Raw genomic sequence first — 19,398 nt, 5'->3', positions numbered from 1 at the left:
CTGCGATCACCTCATCACTATAAACGCAGCCTTTTATGTTGTGGTGTTAACAGCAGCCTACATACGGGCGTCTTTAATGCAATAAAGGAAATGAGTTTTAAAGAGATTTCTTTAAACACACATCGAATTTGTATGCTGCTATTATTAACATAAAACTTGTTACACGACATTTACATTTGAACGTCCGAGCCTCAAGACGGATGAGACGGAGTAATAAATTTAACAAACGACGTGCGCTCTAGAAAAGGTAAATGATTTGCAAAATGATGATATACATGAGTGGATTGTGGCTGTAATTTTATATTATCAAGTGTTTGCCACATAGTGCTTGTTTCTACAGATTTTGCTCTTTGTACACGGTCACACGTGTATTACTTGTGCTTGATGGAGAAAATACGAAAAAAATTAAACAAAATAGACCCGCTACAACGTCCGATCCTACGTGAGTAAAATGGACGTGATTTGATTAACGTTCCTATGTGAATACAGCCACGTGGCTGTATGCATGCTGGTTGCTTGCCAAAATAATACTTGTTGTGCACCATTGTTTCTCTTGCAGGTTTTCATTTTTCTTGCAATACGGAAAGATCAATCATTCTTTTTGAAAATTGCGTTAGACCATTGGGCATACAATGATCCTTTTACTATCCGTGTCATTCTGTCCCATACACAAGTGATCAGTTTGAGTTATTGTACAAAATGATGATATTTTGTGTCCAATGAATATGGGGCTTAAAATCATATTAATGTGCAGTGTTACACGCAAGGGAGAGAGCGGATAGGTGGAAAGAGTGGACTGAAGGCCTCTGTGAGGGGGAAGATTTGTCTGAGGCGATAGAAGTAGAAGCCGATTTAGAAGAGACACGGATCCACTATTAGAGTAACATTTTAAAAGAGGTTTGGAGGACGTAAGATCAAATAAGGCAGAAGGGACAGATAAAATCAATAGGAACGTCTAAAATGATTGGGGGAAGTGACAACAAAACGACTGTTGACATTGGTGTGTCGACTGTAAGAGACTGGAGATATACCATCAGACTTCCGGAAAAACGTCGTCCATACAATTCCGAAGACAGAAAGAAGCGAAAAGTGCGAGAACTGTCGCACAATCAGCTTAACAAAACATGCATCCAAGTACTATGGGACTTAACTTCTGAGGTCATCAGTCCCTTAGAACTTAGAACTACTTAAACCTAACCAACCTAAGAACATCACACACATCCATGCCCGAGGCAGGATTCGAACGCGCGGTTCCAGACTGTAGCGCCTAGAACCACTCGGCCACTACGACCGGCCCAGGAGACTGTTCTGACGTTGCGGTTGATAATGTAAGCAAGACTGAAGACAAATCAAGACACGTTCATATGATTTGTAGACCTGGGAAAAGCGTTCGACAGTGTAAAATGGTGCAAGATATTTCAAATTCTAAAAAAAGTATAGGTAAGCTACATAGAGTGACTGGTAGTATGCAATATATACAATGATGAAGACGGATCAGTAAGAGAAGGAAACCGAGGATGAAGTTCTCGTATTAAAAACGGTGTAACAGAGGGATGCAGTCTTTCACCTCTATTGTTCAGTCTATACATCGAAGAAACAAAGACAGAAATAAAAGATCGAATCAAGTGCGGGATGAAAATTCAGAATGATAAGATTCGCTGATGACATTGCTATGCAGAGTGAAAGTGAAGAAGAATTACTGGATCTATTGAATGAAATGAACATTATAATTGGCACAGAATATGGGCTGAGAGTATATCGAAGACAGACGAAAATAATGAGAAGCAGCAGAAGTAGAGAACATCAAGAATTGGGAATCACGAAGTAGATGATTTTAGAGGAACGCTGTTGCGTAGGCAGCTAAATAACCCATGACGGACGGTGCAAGGAAGACATAAAAAAGCAGACTAGCACTAGCAAAAAGAGCATTCCTGGCCAGGAGAAGTCTGCTGGCATCAAACATAGGCCGTAAATTAAGGAAGAAACTTCTTAAAATGCAAAAGTTTGGAGCAGAGTATTGTAAGGTAGTGAAACATGGACTGCGGAAAAACCGGAAAGGAAGAAAATAGAAGCATTTGAGAGGTGGTAGAAAGTAGAAAGTTGGCTGATAAAGTAAGGAATGAGGAGGTTTCCGCACAATCGGCGTGGAAAGGAATATATGGAAAACAGTGACAAGGAGAAGGGACAGGATGATAGGACACTTGTTAACATCAAAGACTAGGCTGCATGCTACTCGAGGAGCTATTGAGGGTAAAAACCACAGAGAAAGACAGAGTTTGGAATATATCCAGCAAATAAACGAGGACGTAAGGTGCCACTGTGGACTGAAAAGGTTGGCACAGGAAAGGAGTTCGTGGTGGGCTGCGTCAAACCAGTCAGAAGCACGATGGCACCGGAGAGAGTAGCAGAAAAAGCTTACTTTCTCGTTCTGTAACCACCTTGAATAAAATAAACCTCAAAAGCGGTTTTTGAGCTGTTTATTAGGTCCAGGCTTGCTTTTTATTACTGTAAGGCTGCTGTACTAGCTCGTACCTCCAATCAGTGACCTCGCCGGGCGAGCTGATGAACTTGTCATATTCGTAAAAATAAGCAAGCTGATGTATTCAGTCACACAAGAGGCAAAACAGAGTAGCAGACCTCATTCGTCCGAGCAGCTGTGGTATCTCTTTCAGTTGACAGATTATGAAGTGTGTAGTCCATTTGAGTCGCCGGAGCTGCAACTGTCTCGGCTCTGGCATGGCAGGCACCGCCGTTCTCTTCCCACGCACCGTTCCGTGGTCCTCAGCCGTGAGTCACGGCGCGCAGCCAGGCGGCCAGCCGGTGTTTACAGTGGCGGGCTGGTGGGCCGGGCGTTAACGGCGGCCACTGCCACGGCCAGGCCATATCCGGAGGTCCGCACGCAGCCGGCAAAGGAGTCGCTCGCCCCATTTGTAGCCGCAAATGCGCCGACACGTAGGCGCGACCGCGCGCTCCCAGATGTGCAGCGCCGGGCAGCAAGCTGGCTCACTGGTAGCCTAACCACCCAGGCACGGACCCAGCCAGCAGTTCTTGGGGCGCCACTGCTTGTCACTGTCATCTCCCACCCCCTCCCTCCCATTTTAAACTGCTGTCAGCCTGCAGCGGCGCGGTTCCTTCCGTCCCTTTCGACGAACCTGCATCTACCTGTGAACATTGTCTCAGCAGATCATCAGTAGGGAAGCCGAGCAAAACCTACGGTACTTCGACATGAACCAGACTGCAATTAAAGTCACTAATCTAAGTTTCGGGGGAAAGTTTTCACACGAAATGAAAGGTTGGAAATTTTGTCCTTAATTAATATATTCTGAAACTTAGGTGAACAAGTATCACTGCCAAGCCCGTGCTAGTCTTAACACAGTCACAATTCCTTTCACTCACGTTAGCATGTTTATGGTGTTGCATTTCCCGAAAACGTAATAGCTACAAAAATACGGATTGTTTTTGATTGAGAATGCTCGACAAACATTAAGTTCAAAATGGCTCTGAGCACTATGGGACTCAACTGCTGAGGTCATTAGTCCCCTAGAACTTAGAACTAGTTAAACCTAACTAACCTAAGGACATCACAAACATCCATGCCCGAGGCAGGATTCCAACCTGCGACCGTAGCGGTCTTGCGGTTCCGGACTGCAGCGTCTTTAACCGCACGGCCACTTCGGCCGGCCGACAAACATTAAGTCTGTCGTCACAAAATTCACTTAAAACTTCCGAAATTTCCACACACCCATCGGAATAATTATGCCGTCACTTTACAACACTTTTGATGTATGAAACACTGCTAGATCCGCCAACTTATCATTTCCATCGGAACTACTACTACACACGTCCGAACTGTTTCATGGATAGGCTCCGAATCCTCTCTATAATATTCCAAGTCTTCTCAACCAGCAGAGGAAGGCGCTCGAAGAATATTGCTTTCCCATTGGTCAGTTTACTCAACAGCCAATAGCAAAACAACATTCTCCAGCGTCAGTCCGCGCTTTTCATCAACAACCAATCGCAAAATAGTAAACCTAACGACTACACTTTTTACCGACGTAATTATCTAATATGCTGAAGTTTTGTTTATGCATATGGTTATTTACTGTTGTTATTTATACCTGAATTAACTTTCTCTTTACCATAAACTTACTTTACAAATCTATTCTACAAAAATCCCCTTTTTCCACATCCATACTTCTTTGAAATGTTCCCACATTAAATCCCACTACATAACTCGTTAAACAATTATCTTCATATTAACCTTAAACCACACTCACGCATCATTCATACTGCAAAAACACATTTACAACATTTTACATACACAAAAAGACATAATAACACTTTCTGAAAATACTAGAACAGTTTATGATTGGTTCAAATGGCGCTGAGCACTATGGGACTCAACTGCTGAGGTCATCAGTCCCCTAGAACTTAGAACTAGTTAAACCTAACTAACCTAACGACATCACAAACATCCATGCCCGAGGCAGGATTCGAACCTGCGACCGTAGCAGTCTTGCGGTTCCAGACTACAGCGCCTTTAACCGCACGGCCACTTCGGCCGGCAACAGTTTATGAAAAACATTCTGTTATTTTAGTGCACTCTAGTGGGCACAATCGAAACTAAATCACAGTCCCCTATCCAACACTGTCCTCTATTGGCTGATACATAAACCACGTGCGCGTCCAGTCTCGCGCCACTATCTGTCACTATCCAGCTCTGAGACACATCTCCCACTTAACCACCTCCAAGGCAGGATCGGTATACGGCGCTATGCCTCAAGCCCCTATTTTTGATTCGTCGCTGCAGACTTCAAGGTTACTAATAACAACAGTAAATTATGACTTTTTAATATAATAACAGTAAAATATCTAATTATAATAAATATACAAAATGTTTTGATACTATAGTTGTAACACTTTGTTCACATTAATGCTTTAACATACTTTCCAAGAAATTGCAATTCAAAGATTTTCAGCATCTGAAAAGAATTCATACTATAATAGGACATTAAAAATTGAGAAAAAAAGTCCGCAGCCTCTCAAGTATCAGAACCTATTGACTTTGACAGTATTAACAGTAATATTTTCGTTACGTTTTTGTCTGAAAACATTTGCTACTCCCGACTTGCTTCTACATCTGCATCTAAATACGTACTGCGCAAGCCACTATAAGGTGCGTGGCGGAGGGCACCATATACCACTACTAGTCATTTCCTTTCCTGTTCCTCTTGGAAATAGAACGAGCGAGAAACGACTGTTTATATGCCTCCGTATGAGCCCTCATCTCTCTTTATCTTCATGGTCCTTACTCGAAATGTACGTTGGCGGCAGTAGAATCGCTCCGCAGTCAGTCTCAAATGGCGCTTCACTAAATTTGTTCAATAATTTTCCTCGAAAACAACGTCGCCTTCCCTCCAGGAATGTCCATTTGAGTTCTTAAAGTATCTCTGTAACACTTACATGTTGTTCGAACCCACCGATAACAAATCTAGCAGCCTGCATCTGAACTGCTTCGATGTCTGCCTTCAATCCGAGCTTGTGCATATCCCAGACACTCGAACAATAATCAGTAATGGGCCACACAAGTCCTATATGTGGTCTCCTTTACAGATAAGCCACATTTTCCTAAAATCCTCCCAATAAACCGAAGTCCACCATTCGTCTTCCCCACTACAGTCTTTACACGCTCATTCCATTTCATATTGCTTTGAAACGATGAGAGATTGCAGGGCACTCTCACTTCTGACTCAGTGTTATGCCACTTCATGTTCTTAGGGAATATGATCTTTATTGTGATTTGAGTTCATGCATTATGATGAAATGGTGGGCAGTAGTTAATGCTTTTGCTTGCATGCCCTAGGGACGGAATAACGAGCTTTACCTGCGTTCAGAGCAATAGGGTGCCGATTTAAACGGCTGCAGTAAAAGCACGGCGATGGTGGGTCGAGGGAAGCGCGTTCTTTCTGCGGAATCTGGGTGGAAACACTTCCGGACGGCCGAGTTCCATGGTCTCATTGTGCAGGCACGTTACTTTGCGGTGGTCGGTAGGCAGCCGAGTCCAGGTATAGTGACTAGCGCCGAAAAGTCGCCGCTGCAATGGCCAGTACATTGTAGACTGGCAATAAAGCAGGGGATGGGCTCTTGTTAGACAGGAAGCCGACTAACCAACTCTGAGCGTTCAGAGAATTTCAGTTGGTGCCCAGAAGTCCAGACTGTTACAAAACATATTTGTGAAAGCATGAGGCTTTTAGCGAGTTCATGGCCATTCTTTGAAAACTTTGAAATGGACGCAACAGGGGAGATAACAAGCTTTTTATGGAGGGGTGTGGTCCCATGCTGGTCATGTTGTTAGCAAAAGACACGGTGTAAACTCGCAGGAAAGAGGCTGCGAAGCTGAATCGTTTTTCCTTTTCTACCAATTAACTTTAAAGTCTCTGATTGGTCAAACCGGTGTATGCTGAACAAGTGGCACTCTCCGAACTTGGAAGTTGAGTGGCTTGTGCTAAAGTGGGCAAAGTCTAAGATGTAAATTGGTTTTTGCTACCGAGCTGAGGAGGAAAGTGGACAGAAAGAGAAGATCACTCTGGTACTGGCGCTTTGCTAGTAAAGAACTGCAGATCTCTACCTAAACGGTGAGACTTGTGTCCTTTGCTAGTATACCACTTAGAGCCTGTGCCAGTCTCCTTCTAAACCATCAGAGGTACTACTAATAGCATCAGGCACACAACGAGTGATGTGTGGGTGTACTTATTTGTCTTGAGTCGGCTGTCTAAACATTTGACATATTCCGTCACGCATAGTCGTGGCACGGATCAAATTGGTTTGGCAGACCACTGGAATCCACCGGGGTTTCAGAGGCTCGTAGGAAAGTACCTGCGTTCCGAATTAACTGAACGCGAGACGGCGTACTTGCATTTTTCGGGCGCGCGCCGTTAATATCAGATTGCGGCCGTCCATGACTTCAGTCGCCGAACGCATCGTGGTGTGTTGCGCTGACCAGCTAGAGGGTAAGGTATTCGCTACTACGACGTAGGGCTCCAATATATATTTCTCAGCACCGTGTTCTTTCTAACCATATTTTTCTCTTTGGAGTGGTAGAATATAGATGCTAGATGGTGGCGTAGTTTTTGTGCCATAACCGAGATTCACGTGTACGAAGTCAGATAAAGTGATTAGTCTTCCGGTTAGTGTCGTGTTTTATCCCCAGCTGATCACTTTGTCCACCATAGACCTGATGTCAGTGAAAGTGTTTGTCAAATAAAAATGATTGGGTGACCTTTCTTTAGTAATTTTTGCTGCCTTGTGATGTTAAGGATGAGTAAATCTATTGTCATTTAGATCACAACTTATCCCTGAGTTCTGATAAACAGTACCTTTCCATTTTATTATTGAAGTCTATATTTGAAACGTAAGTAGAAAGCTTTCGACGTTATGCATAGATATTCAATCGACGTGACTGTGTCAAGCCAGACACTATTAATAGTATATTCCAACATCATGGGTTTGTTTTTTCTACTCATCTGTATTAACTTATGTTTTTCTGCATTTGGAGCTAGCTGCCATTCATCACACCAACAATTCATCTTGTATCCTCATCTCGTATCCTTGTATCCTCGTAAAGTCACTCAACGACGTCATCTCCTCATACACCACAGCATGATCAACAAAGACTGCTTTTTCTCGTATCGCTTGTCTCTTGGTGCCTTATTTGTTTGCATGGATAACAGAAACGTACGCTGTTGTGTAACTTGGACTAATTACACTTGACTTAAAAATGATGTAACGAGGTGTAATGTTATTAAAATTTCCTGTGATAACCTTGTTTTTGGATGTATTATCTGGAGCCGTAATCGTTAGAAGTTAACGCCGTTGGTGTTACTAACACAGTGATGCAATTGATCGGCAGCCCTTGCTGCGGTGCATACTGCATGATCAATAGAAGAACATGTCTGTTTGTTAATATTAATCTCCGATGCCTGATTAGTTTAAAGGAGTATCGCTCTTCTAAGCTAATACTAGCGTTGAAATACTTACATTACTTTCGACGGTCATGCATCACTTCTTTAGTAGCAGACTAACAATCAGAGATTGTGCTGATCCATGGAAAATTCGGTTTCGTCATTAAGATAATTCCATCTTGTTTTCTTACTTGCTAATTATATGGAACAAATAACATTTAATCATTTACCCAAGAGGGAGGAGGAATTGTAAGCCGAAAATTTGAGACCTACGTCTATCATTCAGCTGATTTAGAAACTATAATAGCAATAAATACATCACTTTGGCGACGTGACCAATTCACAGAATATATTACCACAGTGTGTACTGGTGATTATTAGTATTTGACTTAATACTACAATCATTGCGAACACATGTCCGCAGACTGTGTCAAGTAGAGCGTGTAAATGACTGCAATTCAAAGTGGTTCGCAGATGAACGGCCGGATGCCATTGTGCAATGGGCACAATATTTCGGCAAAAGAAGTATTGTGTCCGTTGACCACTGACATCCTGCCGTTCATTTCCGAACTGTTTTGTACTAATGTAGATGCAATGGCAATCACAAAGACAACAAGTTGCGTGTGAAATGTTTATTCATATCTTTACCTAGGTTTCGACAGTTATAAATCTGCCTTCTCAGAAGTAATAACACCCAAAAATAGGATATTTTGCAGCCCGTACACTTCAGTCATATGTGCAGCAAAAAGAAACATCAAAATGACATACAGTGGAAATGTAAAATAAACTTACGTGTTACATATTGCATAAAAATAGAAATAAAGTAATAGGACTTGGTCAAGAATAAAATGATCCATAAAATGTTGTGGCATATCAGTTTAAAATGTAAGGTAGACTTATATCATACACACAAACAAACAATATACAGGGCAGAAGGGACACAGCTGGGAACTTACTCCCACGTGGCACTGACCTAAGAAGCGGTACCAACAACAAGAGACATCCCATATTTTCATAAAAGTGCATTACAATAACATTACAGACACAGAAACATAATAAAAATTATAAAAACGCAAATGAACTATGCGGATGGTGCGCAAAACTATGACGCACATTAAATTAGGATAATGAGAATGCGTCTTTGAGGAAAGTAACATCATAAAATAGCGCAGAAAACCCGATACAGCTGCTATATAAATTTAAGAACAGCCCGAAACCCATCCAAAAAGTTTGTGTTTTCAAACTGTAGTTTATCAATTAAGAGAAAGGCCATTATACTTGAAATTCTGCTTACAAATCTGAAATTCCTCCAGCAACTCTAGTCTAAAACCTCTCACTTCCCTATGTAAAGTAACCTTGTCCACCCAATTTAATAGGAGAGTACGCACACTGTATAACATGCTCGGTCACGAGCCATACCGCCTCCTTTACCCAATAAATATTCTTTGAAGCTAATTTTGACTGCGCTTCCTGTGTGCCCTGTACAAAGCTAGGGACAATCATTACACCTTATTTTATAGACGGAAGAATAAGAAAATCGTTCGTCATTATACTTTAAGGTGTGAATTAAATTTTTCTCGAGATCGTTGTTAGCTGAAAACGAAACTTGATAACTTGCTGTAGGCTACACCGGGAGAAGCTGAAGAGTCGCCAGTGCAATACAGTTCCTTTCAGTCATTCTGCCTGCGTTGGTGAGGACAGCCTTTCTGACATTTTTTTCTCAGTCAAGTATCTTTCCTTTTCTGTCAGTGGACTCAGAAACCGCGCCAGATTTGCTGTTGACAGTACGAAAGTACGGTCGGTGTTTGTAGCCGCGTCTTATACTTGGTGCAACGTTCTCTGCGGGCGGTCCGGCCACAAGCACTTCCACGTGGGCTGGCAGGCCCTCACGCAAGTGACTAGGGAGTACTCCACATTTAACACAGCTCGTTACTTATAAAATTCCTGTCATTTTAGAGCTTAGTTTTTATGCTACTTCATTCTGTGTCATTTATGTGATAATTCTGCAAATTGGTATATGTAAAAATACAGAGTGATTCAAAAGTAACTGTACACAATTCGTGGGTGTAGTGTGTGCATCAAAATAAGAGTAAATTGTTAAATAATGTTTTATCCCAAATTGATTTGCTTCAGAGTTATGCACTACAGTAGGGATCACAAGAGCAACACAGGCAACACAAAATTAATTCTTTTCAGGAAGCATCAATACGAAAGACCCGAAATTCACCACAACTGCGTATTGTGCATTTACCCCAGAACATGTTCAAAATGATGTCCGTGTAGACGAAGATAGAGACGTGGTCTACGTCTTACCGCAGTTGGAACGATGCAGGCTCCGTTCATCGCATTATGCACAGTTGCACAGTCATTTTCAGTTCGCCCCTGTACTTGTGCTACATTCTCACTTATAACGCCATACACGAGCTCTTTGAGTCTGCCCCAAAAGTAGAAGTCCAGTGGTTTATCACTAGAACGGCAGTTTCTGACATTCCTAAAACGGCGGAAATATTTTCATATTTGACTTAAAGTACTATTTTTAGTGTTTGTTAATCCATACTTTATTTCTAGTACTCACAAGAATTATTTTCAATTATATATATATATAAATTACTAATTTATCTGAAAAACAATGTATCATACAAATTTATTGTTGCTATTGCTAACAACTTTCTTAACTACAGATTTTAATTTATTAACTTTTCATACAACCTTCTAGACCGATTTAGTATATTTGGTCCATTTTACTCTCACATGTGTTTTACAAACAGTTCTGTATTACTTTTCAAAAAAAATGGTTCAAATGGCTCTGAGCACCATGGGACTTAACATCTGAGGTCATCAGTCCCCTAGAACTTAGAACTACTTAAACCTAACTAAGGACATTACATACATCCATGCCTGAGGCAGGATTCGAACCTGTGACCGTAGCTGTCTCACGGTTCCAGACTGAAGCGCCTAGAACCGCAAGGCCACACGGGCCGGCCTATTACTTTTCACTCAAGTCATTTTAAGCTGCTAGATGCACTTAGCACAGCTGATTTTGTTTTACGTGCACATCTTCCACATAGGGTTTTGTGGCACTTTACACAGTTTTCGTTGGCCTTGTTGCCTTTGCAGACGGTGATTTGGCAGTTCCTCCGCTTTCTAGGTGATTTCAGTCCAATATCCTCTTCCTTCACCTGATGTTCTTGCTCTTTCGTTCGTTCCCTTGAGTTCATTTGCCAGCTGAAGTATGAACCTCTTCCTTTCCATTTTCTTGTTCGTTACTATGTTGTAGATGACCCAAGCATTTATTGCCGCCGTGACCAGTATAGAAATGGCTCCACGAGACGCAGAACGATATACTCTTCAAGTGGTTGTTTCTCTCTATGCGTGTGCTCTTTGCCGAGGTATGGGAAAGCATTACATATATACTTTGTCGTTACATCAACAGTCAACCAGAATTTGAGACCATGTTTGTCTGGTTTGTTGCACATGAACTGAGTAAACCTGCATCTTGTTTTGCTTGGTAACAATTGCTCGTCAATGGTTACATTTTCTCCAGGGCAGTAAGCGTGGTACTGTTTTCAATGAACTTCCCCAAATTTCAGACACAAGACCGAATTTGCTGACTGCCAGGCATTCAGCCCGGATTGATTTTTCATTAGAATGAAGAAATCTGAGAAGCTCCTGAAATCTGTCCCTTGGCATAATGTCCTTGATAAAAGCAGGTTTCCAAGAGTGCGACCAGAGATCATCCACATCCATACCTTTTATGCACAATACACCCCAAACATACATGGTGGCAGTCAGTTTCTCCAGTTGCTCAAGTGACACAGTCTAGTTATTGTTTTTAGCACTTTTCGAGCATTTGATTCTGTGTATTTCTTCATGAGATTATCATTGTTTCCTCTAAAATAGGACGGAAGGCACTGATTACAGAGCTGTCTACTCGATGGCAAGCGTAAACATTCGGACCTCCACTCTTCTTCAGAACATTCACGGCTGACCGCCTTCCAATCTCCCACACGGGTCCATCCCTTGCAATCATCTTTGTAGACGCTTCCAACTGTACCTGCTGTGGTGAAAGAGGTGACGATTAACGTATATCACCATATGAATCATATTCCTCTAATCGCCTCTCTTTCACAATGTCTTTATCTTCACTTGAGTCATGAACATAATCGTCATCTTCATCAGCGAAGTCAATTTCCGATAGAACTTCGGAGTTCTCTAAGAGATGTAACACTTCTTCATCAGAAAGTCCACGCTTACGACACACGTTCGAAAACGTGTTTCGCGGACAAAGACTGCCTGAGTGACACAACAAAGGCATTGGCGGACTCGAACGTACACGTGCCAAGTTGCAACAATGAGTAGCAACTGCTCTGCGTTACTGCTCACTGTTGCCACTGTAATGCTACATATATTCAGAAGAGAAATTACAGTGGGGTCCAATTGACCCCTTCCGTCATTCTATGTATACAGAATGGAATGACGAAGAAAATTATAATATTTTGTAAATACTAAAACATCTCCAGAAAGAGGAGAAAAAATTAGAAAAGTCATATAATTTCACTAACGAAGTAAATAAATTGGATATGACAATTAACGAAAAAGTATGTCAGAGGTCATTTTGACCCCTTCCGCCGTTCTAGTGTTAAGATCCAGTGATCTGGCGGGCCAAGTAACCGATCCAGCACGGCCTGTCCACTCAAGCAACTCTGTTGCCTCTCGACCGATATGTGCAGGCTTACCGTCGTGCACGAGCCATAAGTTGGTTCGTGTAGTGAGTGGGACACCAAGAAGCAAATCACCCAATTCATGTTCCAAAAACGTCGATAAACTCGGCCAGGAAGGCACCGTGGAATAAAACGCGGTCAGAGTAACAAATTGTCCACTATACCACACCAAATGTTCACTGCAAAACGATGTTGATATCCTTGTAGTGCAGTTACGCAAGGATTCTCATACGCCCACAAGGCTCTCGACCGTAAACGGTACACGCGACCGAACAGTGTATCAACAGCATGACGTTCGAATAACCACTGACAAAAATTCTGGCGCTTAGGGTAGTCTACCGTTGTCAGCTCCTGTACTTTCTGCAGGTGATATTGGTATAATTGCTGTCTCCGAAGCAGGCGCCATACAGTTCATTGAGAAACCTGTCCAGTGGCACTTATACGGCAGGTACCTATGGTTGGCTCTTCATCTACAATTTTCAGAATATTCTCAACACCCACTCCGCCCAATTGACGCCGACATATCTATGGCCGACCACGAATGTCATGTTGACATAAACGCTTAGCCACAGCCGTGAAAGTCTGATGTTTAGGTACTTTTCTGTCTGGAAATAATTCCATGTAGCGTCGTCTTGCTGTTCGTGCGTTACCTTCTGCTGCGCCGTATAGGAGGTGCCTATGAGCGTATACACCATCGTACCGTACACAACAACTGCAGTCTCTTACCTACGATCGGAATGAATGTAAGTAGTAATTCTGGTGCCGCTACATTGCAACATCGCCATAGAGTACAACGGACCACGCCGAAGCCTAGAAAAAGAAGGCATTTTGTGGCAGTGTAGAGGGCTGTACAAAGCAACATCAGTAGATATGAGGGGTAAGACGTCACGCAAGAAGCCTGTACTGGCCCACGATGTAATGCGTACCACAAGTGAATTATGTATCACAACTCGGAAAAAAGTAATTTAAGATAAAACTTTGCTTAAGATTTTACTGTTTATTTTGATGCATATAGTACACTCACGAAGTATGTACAGTTACTTTTGAATCACCCTGTATAAATCTTGTACTAAAGTATTTTCTGAGCATAAGGGATGATGAAAGCCACGAATTGCTCCCACGTCTGTTGCATGCATCTCAATAGCCTTGAAGTCGAAAGAGCTCGAACTGTGAAAATGAATGCTAAGGTATCATTGTCCATTCCAGTGCACAGTAAAAAACCGCACACAACACAAAATATGCACAAAGAAATGTATTCCTGTTGTTGCAAAAGTACCATTCCGAAGTGAAATAAAAATTCAGGGCCAAAGACTGTCAGTGATAAGACTGCAGACCTCTGTGACAGTGAAAAACAATTACAGGGCCTTTTGAATGGAATGAACAATCTGCTGATCACGGAACATGGATTAAGAGTACACCAAAGTAAGATAAATGTACTGAGTGGCAGGAAAAATTGAGTTAGTGTTAAACTAACTCCAAAATTTGAGACCATGTCGAAGAACAAGTGAAAGGATTCCGTTATCTTGCGAGTAAAAAACGCACGAGGGAGGATATAAGACACAAACTAGTTCACGCAAAGAGAGCATTCCTCGCCAAAAGAACTCTGCTCACATCAAATAGAAGACTCAATGTGAGAAACAAAGATGCTCATCTTATTGCTTGATTTTGTTTAGTGTTACTTACTATCAAAAAGCAATTCCCACAGTCTACATTCGTCATTTACAGGTTGATGAATTTGTTTCTTTGTAGCTTTATGTGTATTTTCATTCTATAATTATTGCTTTTGGCGTCGACCTCTTGATGTAAATAAGAGGAGTGTTGTATTCAATAATAATTTTACCCCCACGGACTTAATAAATAGATCACAGTCAACCAGAAAATCACAAGTTTCTTGATGTTTAAGTTGCAGACTATATAAGTATACACAGTAAATTGCATTTGAGAAGAAACAGATTATCCCACGGATATCAACTGTGTTCTAAGCTTAGAGCGATTCCGATTGACGGAAACGTTGAACACGTTTGCTCTTCACAGCATGATTTGCTTCCATGTAACGTAGGTATTTCTGTTCTCAACTGTGTATCCCATCTGTATGATTGTATAAATGCTGGATCCTGTCACTATATCATGATGTGTTACACGTCGACAATAATCATTCAGTTGTGGATAAGCACGTTGCAGGTTTCAAAGGAAAGCTTATATATGAAAGAGACTTCCTGGAAAACGTTTGTACAACTTACCTCTGGATATTGCTTACACACATCAGATCTGTAGCAGAGAAGCTTAAAAAAATATCTCATGTTCACAGACAAAGTATCAATAACGCCTTGGGGTTGGGTATCCTGTCAACCTCTCATGTAAACATTCAATAACATGACACTTTCGCACTTTGGTTTAACAATTAATGTTTTTGGCTACTAATCTCATGTGAAAAGCTTAGCACGGTGTGTACATATACTTCAAACTCTGATGGAATTATAATACATCTAGGAAAATCGAATGTGGGAAGTTGTAATCGTAGGTAAAACTACATCAACTGTTGATTCATTTAGAACACATTATCATATTTTTCGAAATGTTTTTAAATAAATTAACTCTGATAATTGAAAAAGAACGAAAAATGAAATTTACCTGACCGTCGTCCAGCGGAGATAATTAGTTTTTCAAGTGAAAATGGGTGGTGACGTGCCGGAAGTATGTGATGCCTTATTTGAAGTGGACGTACCTATTCGTTTTTACATTTATTTACTTTTTTGTTGCACTTAAGTGGCATTTTAATAAATTCACAAATTTACACTGATTAACACGCTGTGCTCACCTTGTATATCTAGGTTTTCCGCCATTTCCCTAAATCGTTTCCAGTAAATGCTGGGCTGGTTCCTTTGGAAAGGACGTGGCCAATTTCCATCTCAAGCATAATCCATTCCAGGCCTTAGCTTCGCCTCTAGTGGCCATGTCGTCAGTGGGTCTCTAAACTCCAATCTGCCTTCCTACTAGATAAAGATCGCACTTAAGGCGTACTAAATACTCCGCGATCGTAAATTACAAACACAAAAGTTGGAATATACTGCAGAGAGTCTTCCGTCTCCATTCATGAGATCAACTTTTCAGTAGGTAAATTCCAGATGACAAGTGGCTGTACCTTGAATTATTCTCTTTCAGCTAACCAACCGTTTCTTGCTGGAAAATGTGAAGCACATTCTAGTGTTGCAATGACGTAATTCTCTTTAGGGCTAATCAATAGTGAACAAGATTTTGAAGATGCACTAAATGTATAACTTCAGTAAGTATGTGACCAACCCACCGGAAATCACAAGATAACTCTGTCATTTTTGACAGATTGCAGAGGTCAGCAATAAATGTTTTATTTCGGTGTTAAGGTCAGAGCTGTCCAAAATATGCATTTGGAATGCTAAAATTGGGGAAATAGGTAGGACATGAAAAAGAGAACGTCATTTTAAATTCAAGGTATTGTGTTAAGAGAGATGGAAATGACTATAATCCTGTAACTGCTGCCTAATGACAGTGCATATTGACAGTGTGACCCTGTATTAACAGGTGACGGAGAGCCTGAATTCCTAATCGAAGGTTACGTTGTCAAAAATCAGTACTTTTATTAAGACACTTGAATAAATGTACAATGCATCTGAATAATTCAGGAATAGAAATAAATGAAGTGACCGTGACTTAGGTTATATTACAATCGGAGAAATCAACTTGAATAAAACATTTTGAATAATCAGACGTATGTAACTGAAACAAATACCGTTCGGCTTCACCAAGACAGCGCTCTGCCGCATTTACAACTAGATGTGATATTAAGCCTCCTGAAAGAAAAATGTTTCGGTGGAGAAGAGAAATCTGCTGCTCGACGGTACAGAAAAACCATTAATGCCCGCGCTGAAACAGGAGTCAGACTCTCTGGGAGAGTATGACGAGAGAGCACTTGCTAGGATACGCTTTATTCCAGAAGTAGGTTTGTAAAACTTTGTAGGATATTCCGATATGAAAGCGGACAATTCCTCAATTGATGAAAGTTTCTCCCGCTCAAAGAAAAGTTTACGGAATCTGAAAATTTCGGAGATAAATAAACAGAATAAGTTGGATGAGGAACCACTGTGAATCCCAGCTGAAGTGCTTTTACCATTACGACTGCTGACGTCTGGGCTGAAGTCACGTTCTGGAGAAAGGCAGCTGTTTTAGTCACTTGTCAATCAGCTAATATTTCTCACAATGCTCTACTGTAGCATAGGAGGGGCCAGTTACAGTTTTGTCGTTGTCTAAATAATCCGTCAGGGTTACATAATGGGAACCTCAAGAAGCATTGCCACTAATTTCTATGACAAAAAACTTTCTTCGTCTGTTATGGACAAAGTTTAGAATTTTTTTTCCATTATATTCTTCATAGCTTCGGTTCAGGCAAGTGACAAAATTTCATAGTTTCATAGGAGCTCACACTTCTCCGAAGAATTTGCTACAGATTGCGCCTCGACATCGCCAGATTATGTGCTGAAATGTTCTTCATCGCCCCGTTTTTACGAGACGTAAACAAACGTAACTCCAAATGGACACCTGTTTCTTTCTGGTCGCGTTTTTCGTGAAGATCATAGTACATCGTTTCAGTAGAGATGCCTAGAACATAAACGATCTTCCGAACATTAGTTTTATAATCTTAAATTTCCATACCATGAACTATTTTAACAGTTCCAGAGCGCACTGTCTATGTTTATAATACAATACAAAAACTCATTTACCCAGAAACCGTCGTTAGTAAGTTACAGTAGGGAAATCGCAAGAAAGTAATGAAATTAGGTTTCCTTATTATACCTGTAAAGCTCCTGAAACTGGATTGTTTAGTAACAGTACGAAACACTATCTTTTTTAAATTTTTTATGCCGACTTCCAAACTGATCTCTTCAGATAGCTGCCGACATTTGAAACGTCCAACAATGTCATTACCAGAATCTTGTTTACGATCGCTGGTTTGGTTTAACAAAATGCTTATTCTTTCATAACAAATTATAATTTCTTGCAATAAGACCTGAGAAAGTGTCGAAATAAAAAGAGAACAAGAAAACTTTGGAAGATATAGAATAAACGTATGTCGTTAACATTCCACTGTACCTACCGAGAAGGTAGCAGTTACTGAAGACGTATTTTTTAAGGTAAAAGAGCGTGTCATACCGTAACAGCAGTTTAGTTGTTATGTTTGTCCTTTATTAATGCAAAATAATATTCATCGTTTATTAAAGCATGGTTGAATTTCGAACTCTGATGCCAGAATTTATCGATATATCGTATTTATCACTTAATATCAATTGCGTGTGCATCAACGTTACTGCCTAGGCAGAGCATAAACTCTTGAAGGTCTCTGAATAGGTAATGTATATTTGAAAAGGAGAGCACTGTTTAATTCCACATTACTCTAGGTAGATATTACATTGATTCCGAGAAGGAGTATACATTAGCATTACTACGGAGGCATTGGCAGATCAGTGCCTGGGGTGTTATTCAGTTCACCGTTTAAGCTATTGTGACAGGCCGCCCGTGATCTCATTAGCTTGCAACTTTGTTACGCCGTACAGAGCATTTAGTGTCGGTGATCGCATGCATCAAATTTCTCTGAAATGGACCTGCACAATGAAATCTGAGCTGTTTACACTCAAAACTTTTTATTATGAAGCGTCGTCTATACCAAAATTTAAGTGACATACGTGAGGTAGTAACAGAAGGCAGATACTATTACATACACTGAGGTGAAAAAAGTCACGGGATAGAGATATGAACGTATACAGATGGAGGTGGTATCGCGTAAACATGGCATAAAAGGGCAGTGGATTGGCAGAGCTGCCATTTGACCTTATGTGATTCATTTCAAAAGGTTTCCGATGTGATTATGGCCGCATGACGCGAATTAACAGACTCCGAACACGGAATGGTAGTTGAAACTAGGCACATCTGACACTCCATTTCGGATATCGTTAGGAAATTCATCATTCCGAGAGCCACAGTGTCAAGAGTGTCCCGAGAAAACCAAATTTCAGGCATTGCCTCTCATCACGGACAAGGCAGTGGCGGACGGCCTTCGCTTAACGACTGAGGGCAGCGGCGTTTGCGGGGGGTTGTCAGTGCTAACAGACAAGTAACACTGTACGTAATAACCACAGAAACCATTGTCGGACGTACGACGAAGGTATGCACTACGACTGGCGTTAATGGGCCATGGCAGCAGACGGCCGACGCGAGTGCCTCTGCTAACATTACGATACCGCCTACTCCTGAGTTCGCGATCATATATCTGTTGGATCTTTTTTTTGGTCATCGGTCTTCTGACTGGTTTGATGCGGCCCGCCACGAATTACTCTGCTGTGCCAACTTCTTCATCTCAGAGTAGCACTTGCAACCTACATCCTCCATTATTTGCTGCATGTATTACAATCTCTGTGTTCCTCTACAGTTTTTGCCCTCTACAGCTCCCTCTAGTACGATGGAAGTCATTCCCTCATGTCTTAACAGATGTTCTATCACCCTGCCCCTTCTCCTCATCAGTGTTTTCCACACATTCCTTTCCTCTCCTATACTGCACATAATCTCTTCATTCCTTACCTCATCAGTCTATTTAATTTTCAACATTCGTCTGTAGCACCACATCTAAAATGCTTCGATTGTCTTCTGGTCAGATTTTCCCACAGTCCATGTTTCACTACCGCACAATG

Source organism: Schistocerca americana, chromosome 1, assembly GCF_021461395.2.
Source record: "Schistocerca americana isolate TAMUIC-IGC-003095 chromosome 1, iqSchAmer2.1, whole genome shotgun sequence".
Taxonomy (NCBI): Eukaryota; Metazoa; Arthropoda; class Insecta; order Orthoptera; family Acrididae; genus Schistocerca; species Schistocerca americana.
This window is presented reverse-complemented; position numbering follows the sequence as displayed.